Below are 9,398 nucleotides of genomic sequence, written 5' to 3'. Positions count from 1 at the left end.
CTCCCCTCTGGCTATTTAAACACCAAAGAAAACAAATAAAAACCCAACAATCATACTTCAGCTTCAGCCATGGTAAAGAGCCTCCATTCAACTACTACCCCCTTATCTTGGGGCTGCCTACAGCCACTGCCTGGATTTTTCCACCACTCAGACTCTCTCTAAATAGGTTTCTACATCTTGTACTCAAATTAAATCACACACTGTTGAGCCACAGTCTGCAATTAGGCTTTTTGTAATCCAGGAGCAGTTACATGGACAGAACATTGTCTCATGAACCACAAGGCTGAGATTAAATCAAGTAGATCCCACTTTAAGGTTGCCAAACTGTAAGTCATTAAACTGAGCAAGATATTTGAAACATGATGTTAGTTACATTTGTGACGGGGTGTAAGGGTACTGTTGTTGGGGCAGTGGGAGAGCAAGCAGGACAGAGCCCCTTGATGTTGTAGTGGGATTATTTGTACTCCAGTCGTGTGATACTTGCCTATAGCTGCAGAGCATGAAGAGGTCTGAGGGGAGAACTTGCCAAAAATGCCTATGCAGGGAGATACCTGAGTGACCCCATTTCCCCCCTTACCTAAGAACGACTGCCTGTCAGACTTACACAAGCAATTGCTTGTCTGTGCTTGCCTCGTACTAGCTCTCATTAAAAAGAAAAACAAAGTTGGTTGAACAGAACTGGCAGGAACCCTACCACTATATTTGCTAAATGGATCTATTGAAATGTAAACACAGAGATCACTTTGCAGTGCGCCATCATAAAATATCTTGGGCAACATCTTAGCCCATTCCCAAACAGCTCCCTTTCCTCCTCTTCCTTGACCCAATTGCCTTTGGCACTAGCAGTGCTATGCTGTTCTCCCCCAAAACATGCTGCTTGCAAATACCTTGACTTTTCCTGCCTTCTCTCCAAATGCGTTCTCCCTGCGTCCTTCAAGGGTTTGTGGTTATCACCATCCATCAGTGGTCAGCAGTAAGGTGCTGCAGCATCAGCAAAGCTCCTTGACCTACAAGCAGAGGGTCTTCTGGTAGTTCCAGCCCACCAAGCCAAACCTGGCAGAGGCACTGCTATGTCTCCAGCACATTTTGGAGTTGTGCAATCTCTCCGGCCGTTGCTGCTTTAGGAAGAGAGGGTGCTGTGAGCTCAGGCTGCCTTTGCCGTCTCTGCAGAAGCCCTTGCTTTGCAATATAGCCTTCCCTTTCTGTTGATGTGCGCTTTATTCCCGCTGGCACTTAGGCTGTGTGCTCCCTGTGGCAGGGACTGCATCTCTGTCCTCTGGCGTTCCAGTCCTCGACAGGCGCTTCAAGGCACTGAACGAACAAACCAAAACAAACTCTCTGCGAATAGTATTACATGCTCACTTACTGGGTAGGACTCTCAAAACAGAAAGTGCTGCAAGCACATTACAGTGACTGGTACAACTGCACACGCAAGGTGAATTTTCAAAACTTTAGAAAGCCAGTATTAATTGTAATCAGATTGAGCTATAACCAACTGTCCATACTTTGCCTTAAGGAAATGCACTTTGCTACCCATTTTCAACAGGATCACCGAATTGCTTACTCCTGTAAGGAGGACACCGCCCAGGCAGTCTAATTTTGCAGTTCCCGCACAAGCAATATTCTCCTCAACTCCAGAAGAGGAAAAAGAAGCAGTAACCTTGCAGTGAACATACTGGAGGGGAAAAAACAAACAAACAAACAAAAACAACAACAACAAAAAAAGGAATTTTCAGCTTCAATTCAGTCCTGACACAGATTTCTTATGTGCAACTGGGGAGCTTTTTTCCTTGTTTCTCCATCTGTAAAATGAAAAACACAACATCCACTTTCTGACACACTTAGATGATAAGGTGTATTACAAAGGACAATTCACTGTTCATCTGTACAGCACTATATACAGCTGTGCTACGTACAGCACTTAGACCTGTACCACGAAGCCTTGCTGGTACTAGTGCCTTCAGCCATAATTAATAAAAATGAGCACATATGGGATACAGGTTAGAGCTCAGTTAATTGCACTCAGTAAAGAATTTCTTATGTAATGTAAAGATATTAAGTCATATCATTCACTAAAAGCTAATCTAATGTATATATTGTTTCTTAAGAGCATTCTGCTCATGAAACAGTAATGAAGCCATCTTAACTGAACAGAACGCATATGGAACATAATAAAAGCTGCATTTTTAGCAACTTACGTTCTTTTTGAGTTCCAAAGGTTAGAAGTTTTAATTTAGCTCCTTGAGAATAAACGTGTAACAGACACCTTTAAAAATGAGGTGGTTTGTTTTAGTTATACTGTAGATAGACAGAAAAAAGCTCAGATCCTGTGTAAAATCTGGGAAGAATAATCTTTGAATGACAGAGCACTGTTTTCTTCCAACAGATTAGCAATAGTTTATTATTCCAGCCATATATTTAGAATATTCCACTTACATGGTTATTTTAATATCAACTGTATTAAATTGCTTCTGAAAGCTGATCACATTCAAACATATGAGCACATTGCAAGCTCCTTCATGTACTGTATTATACAAAGCGCTTTTCAGATCTCCCCAAAAGGTGTGCATAAACATGAAATCCCTTAGCACACGCAGCCCCATAACGAGGTACAAAGATGCCACATTCTGCACTTTCAGTTCCTTTTTCAATATGCTACATAAAGACCACTCGGTATCCGCAAGCAAAACAGTGCTTTTAGGGCACTTAATAGCATTCCTGCAGCTAGTTGATTAAAAAAAAACATATTTCTGTAACTGGGGGTGGGGTTGAACAGCGTGTGTGTGTGTGTGTGTGTGTGTGTGTGTTTTTGAGGGGGGGCTATCTAAGTTCTTGTACTAGCAAGCTGGTCAATTGGAAATCATCCCGGTAACTGTGAAGTTCACCACCTCTGCCTAAAACACAGCAGTACTTTGGCTTTGATATCAAGAAGAATGAGGCAGGGAACGAAAATACGAGGTCCGTAAGACAGACCAGACCTTGGTAACACTCTCTTTTGTAGCAAAATGACCCTGGATTGCATTGTTAAGTTAAACTAGTTTTTAAAAAACAGGAGAAAGAACGGGAAGATGACCCAAACACACCAGTAATGGTTCTCCATGTTCTCTGTTATAGGTCAGCTATGTGAACGTGCTTTATTTTCCTCTGTCTTGGATTTTGACCCACCAGAATGGTCTATTACAAGAGTTTGGCTGACTGAAGGGAGCTGTGGCCTCACCGCTTGAAGATTTCATAGCAGGGTTCACAAACACGCTATGTATGGATGCCTGTGATCGACAATAACACGCCCAGTAGCTTAACTCTCAGAGCAGTGTGGAAAAAATGTTAAGAACTTGAGGATTTTTATATTTCACAAACAAAAGGAAGTTCATTTCCTCTGCTAGCTCACCGTAGCAATATGTGCAAAATCACATCTGGAGCTCTTGAAATACCTTTACTTATTTCTGAATCTACTAAATTAATTTATGGAGCCATCTGGAAAACACTAGATTTTCCTTTACAAAAATATTATGGAGCATTTTGATACTGTTTCAGAAACCAAACTCATTAAACACATACACACACACAGAAACTGCAAACTTTACTGGAGTTTCAGGATTCTTTTTCGTAGATTTGAGGAGTACGTGATAAGACAGTTAAAATGGCCATATTGATGCATAAGTAGGTAGTTTGCCATGTGCCATCCTTACCACGTTAATAAATCTAGCAATCGGCAAATGAATGTAGTATATCACACAAGCATGTAAGAAACCACAAATACTCGTTATGTCTCATCTGAAGGTAACCTTGGGATATTCTAATAGTTCAGAGGATAGATAGGAGCAAACATTTAAATGAGATACAATAAACGTTCAAGCTTAGAACATCTGGAACAAAAGTAAGGTAGATATGGAGAAACACCAGTGTCCGAGGCGGCAGGTGAACGAAGGAGGGAGCAGAAGCAGTCACGCATTGCACATAGCTAGTTCCTAACAACCAAGAGTTACAGTTCACTCACTGTCTAGGCATCCTGGCAATAAACCACAACAGAAATGTTAAAATAATAACACTAGTAAAAACAAATAAGAGTTTGGGCTTGTTTTACTGAAGACGTTTTTAACAAAATGTCACCGTTCATTCCTTGGCATGTGGCAGAATGCCCGCACGCTCCTATTACATTCCTTTATTGCCTTAATACTTTTTATTACTTGCAATAGTTAAGAGTCAATAAATTCAGCTCAGCTGTAAGAATTAACTCCAACAGTCATTTAATCTTGTCGTCAGCCTAATGCTATATACATATAGAAGACTAACCAAGATCTTTATATTGGTAACACTCTCCTTCCTGCTTTGATTTCTGACCCCATGCAATGTTACGCACCATGTAGCAGATCAAGACTGTTTTATAAAATTCTTGCTTATTTACAATAAAACATTAGGTTGCGTAGTATTGGCCTCAGTGAGATTTTGATATTTTTTCCATCAGGCACAGATGCCGTTCTTGTTGATCCAATATCTTATTGTCCCTACCAGTATTATCTCTGAGGTGCTGGCATAACCACAAGGTTTTGTCAAAAAGATCTCACAAGTGCTCCTTTGGTAACACAATTTTCAGATTTATGCATTCAAGTATACTAAGTATACTTTAAAAAAATGCAAATCTATAGCTGCACAGACAGAAACTTTTGGAAAAAATATTGTACTTCATAGCAAGGCGCATCCCACTTTATTTCTCCCTGTCACTCATCTGTCAGTCCTGAAATAAGTAGTCACCAAGGTCACCAAGATTATATTGAAGTCTAGAGGTTTCCTGCTTTAAATGGATCCCAAATTACTGTTAGAAAATGATGTGCTATGTAGTCCCTAGGTGTCTGAGCAAACTAGTTTTACAGCAACATTTAAGATCTCTATGTGTAAATGATAAGAGCTGCAGCCCTCAAAGCCTGTCAGCCTCAGTTTCTCCCAAGTCCCCATGATGAGCCGACAGACCGGCCGGCATCCTCGCCGGCGCTCCGGCGGGGCTTGGTGACGCTGAGACGCAGCCAAGCAAGTCTCTTAAATCGTTACCAGCTTCAAAGAAAGATGCACGGCATCCTTCGGAGGCCCATGCAGCCGGGCAGCCGCTGACACCACGTCAGGAGAACTGGAATTTATAGTCCAGAGCCCAAACCTCTCCCTCCCTTGCTTCCCAACACTGTCACAGTAAGCGGAAACATAAGCATGTGCAGTAAGAAACTCATTTTCTCTATGAGAAGATACATGAAACGCTGAACTCTGCAGGCAAATTTTACATCCACTGACAAGGAACAACTTGTGGCAGGAATATTAACAATTTAAGATAGTGCCACAGAAACTTCATTGACTGACTCCTGTGCATCCACCCTTAATACTGGAATCAAAGAAAAATTCAGAGCCAGTGTAGTGATTTGCAGGTACAGCCGCCCATTAATCTCTAGAAGTTCCAGTAGAAGTTCCGTTACAGGCACTTCCAGTTATTCTACCTCTTAGGTGTGTATTCAGGGTTTTTTTTAGTCTTGATCTGAAGTAGTGAGCATCAGCATACATTATATTCAGAGATACTCAACATTGACAGTAATGAAAAATTTCTATATTAAAAACATCCAGAAAAATGAACTGTGGTTCTACATCTGTGCTTAAGTTTTTTTTAGCCTAGTATACTTTTCTGTATTGATACTACCAAGTCTGCTATTTGGGATACAACTGTCCTTTGGTGATCGACTGAAATATTTTTGTGTATTTTGAGGGCCCTGGACTTTTTTTTTTTTTTTTTTACTTTTCTTAGACCTCCCCAAGTGATCATCTTAAATTATCACCGAATTCCCCTAGCATTTCTCATTGCCAGCTCTGAGCTCCTGTGACAACAAGCCTGTCCAAGAAGTACCTTTATGGGATTTTAGCAGCATCCAATTTTTATTCAGAACATGACAGGACAAGACTGAAATTGGTATTGAAGTGCAATGTATTTCCATAAAGATATTGGTGCCAAGATTGCAGTGAGAGTACGTAAAATCAAAATGCAGAATGATATTTTCTGTAATTCAGTTTCCAGAAAGGTGGGGACGGTTTTCAAAGTCCAGAATTCAAAGGATCTGAAGGTGTGAAAACACAAAAGACCTGAAGAAAGGCATGTGATTAAAGTAAGAGTAGGACAGAGTGTCATGATGGCAAGCAGAGACCGATCAGCTGGTGGGCAGCAGTGGAAACGAACCCCACTCCGCTCCCTGCAACCCAACATACCTCCGCAAATGATAAACTGGCATGGAAAAGGAAAACAAGAAGTTACCAAAGATCCTCACAATTTGGTTGAATTACCCATCGATAATTTTGGTTAGGAACCAGGACACGAAGCACGGAGGAATCCTGCAAGAGGCACTTAGAGGCTGAGACTGAATTTCTACCTGTAGCTGTTCTCCTGCACAACCCGCCTTTGCCTTCTCTTTTCCCGCTGCACGTGAAATCCCCGGGTCTTCGGGTCCCGCGGCGCAGAGGCGGCGCTGGCCTGAGCAGCAGCTCTCCCCACTGCAAGCCCAAGTTAAGAAGCCACATCGCACGCTCGCGAGCAGACAGTGTCTGCCTCTCCCACACGCGTCACTGCTAGATTGCTCATCCCGCAGACAAACAGGAACTGGCTGTCACGCTTGGAGGGTCTTTACACCTTGGATAATTCAGTTAAGGCCCCATCTTACTTCCATCAAGGCCGCGGACGGCTCTTCTGTCCCCCTCCCCAAAGGCAAACGTCTAAACACAACTCACTGCTGCCCAAAAGAGACCAAGAAGTCAAGTTACGGAAGGGGAAATCATTACAAATCAACACTGACGAAGACAGAGGAATTTTTTAAGGTAAAGTCTTCCCCCCCCCCCCCCGACCATGAGCACAAAAGCCTCGCGCAGTGACCGATACTGCAGTTAACTGCATCCCCGCCGGACCCACGGCTCCGCAGCGGGGCTCCATCCTGACGGAGCCGGCGCCTTACAGCGAAACGCGAGATGAAGCCACTTGAGCAGGCAAACCTGCGTTTTGTGCCCTCAAAACGTTCTACCATCTTTCTTAATTAAAATTTTAAATATAAATATGCAGCGATCTCCATCTAAAAACATAGGAAATACGCCGCATACAATCGGGCCACGAAAGCACTCGACTGGCAATTTGCTGAATAAATTCAGCCTATAAATAAATTCACAACTTACTTTACATTTGTCAGTTTTTCCCCCCCACCACAGTGTGGGCAAAATTCTAAACCCTACTGAAATTATTGCTGAAATTCCCTGCTGCCTATCAGATCTCATCCTGATATCTAAGCCTCTTGTCCAAAAGAAAAACAAAATGAGATAGTAATTCAAGAAAAGGTGGCAATTTATTTTCCATGGGAACATGCCTCAAATGCAGTAACAGCACATGTGCAAGTGTTAGATTTTGCTCACAGAGAAAAGAGGAAACCTAAGAATGTGCCTGATGCAAAGAAACTTGGGTTCGGATGTTCACTACCTCATATTCTCCTGCAGCTCTTAACAGCCTTGTACCCTGGGTTTACCATGACCTCTGAATAAAGATGGGCACCGTTTCTGCACTCAGGTAACCTCTCTGGATTTTTAATTTTCATTTACTGGAAAAACTATGATACCGTTTCTGAAATTAAAGCTTCCCCCTGGGGTTAAACAATTAGTATAATGGAAATTTCCAAACACCTGATGTTTGCACATAATTTCAATTAAATAAGTTCTCCAACAGTTCAAATATGTTTCTTAACAGTACTGAAGCCAACTTACAGACATCAAAACTAACAAAACAGATTAATATAGTCAAACACCTTTACCTGCCTGATTTCAAGCCTATTATTACTTATATGATTACACACATATTCTGCTGTGCTCGGTGGTCTATGAAACAGTGTTTTCAGTTTACAAAAGCAAACAGTATGAATTACTCATCAACATGTGGTTTCCATCTGCATTTTTTAGTGGATATTAACCTCAAATTAAGTCAACACAAAAGAAAAAGAAGAATCAAATATTCTCAGGGGCAACACAAGCCCGAGTCTCCTGTCAACGGCTGTTTTTGCAGTTTAATATACGTACGTATCTTTTTTTCCCTCCTGTTGCTGTCTAAGGTACCTATAAGAAAGAGAAAAAACGACTTTTTGTGGAAAAGCCTGACTGCAAACATACTGAATGTGCATACGTAGTAATCTAATCCTGAAGCAAATTATTAAGATACAGGTTGCACACTCCAAACACTTCAGAACCAGAAAGCGCATCTCTGATGCTCGAATTCACGGACGGCTGGTGAAACACATCCAGAATCTGTCCCTGGAAGATAGCGGAGGCGACTGAAAACCAGCAGCTCCCTCCGGCAGACTGTGCGTTTCCATCGATCACACACACAGTCTTCAGGAAACAAACTCTTCCCAAGGCCCAATGACCTTACTTCGCTGAGTGTGCCCAGGAACCCAGAAAAAAAATTGGGTAAATACCTAAAAATAAAATAAAATTTTTAAAAAAAGTTATACACCACATCTGAGATGCAAAAGGTCTCTAGCCGCTGGTCCTGAAGGAAATGAGGCCAGCGAGAACCACGGGGAACGCACCCGGGGCTGAGGCCCGCAGCCAGGAAACCAAGAACGCCACGGAAATGGGCAATAACCAGCAACTCGAGAGAAGAAATACGTGAAAGAGCATTCGGTGCAGGCACATCATAACTGTGACACTCACTGCCCTTGTTATCGCAGAATACCGCAAAGTAACTTGAAAAGCAACAGACCTCGGTGGAGGGGGTATGGAGGAGGGTGGTTTTTCAGTTATAAAGATGTTGGGTGTAACTTAAACTTAACACAGGTAAAACAGGTTTAGAGAAATGCGATTTTTAAATTGAAGTTGCACCTGTAAATAACCAGCAGTAACAAAAGCAACTGAATCACGTCTTAATTATTGTCAACAGACGGGCCCAAAGCAAGTACGGACTTGCTTCAGCCGTGTGCTGAAGGACATTAACACGTTGTAAAATACATCACGTGGTCTCTGCTTGACTAGGATTCATTTCCAGGGATGATCAGGCCATCCCTAGCATAGCTGTAACCACACGTTAGAGGTAAGTACCTTCTCCGCTTAGGAAACGGGTTTTAAATTCCAGCGTATTCCTCTACAAACTTGACGTTCATAACTGCTTTGAAAGAATCACCTATCCACCCTCACGTGAAATCAAACTCTTAATTCCTTTGCCAACTGTTCGAGAACAGAGCAATCCTTAAATACTCTGCTGCTATTTTCAATTGTAGTCCACATATGTTCAACACAGTGCGGCTACCAAGCAGCGTTTGACAGCAACGGTACTCAGAAGGCAGAGGGTAATGGTCTGTGCAGAGCCAGACGCACAGAGGTTGCAGCCTGCCAACGGAGCAGAA

Source organism: Rhea pennata, chromosome 5 (assembly GCF_028389875.1).
Source record: "Rhea pennata isolate bPtePen1 chromosome 5, bPtePen1.pri, whole genome shotgun sequence".
Taxonomy (NCBI): Eukaryota; Metazoa; Chordata; class Aves; order Rheiformes; family Rheidae; genus Rhea; species Rhea pennata.
Note: the sequence above shows the minus strand (reverse complement) of the source record.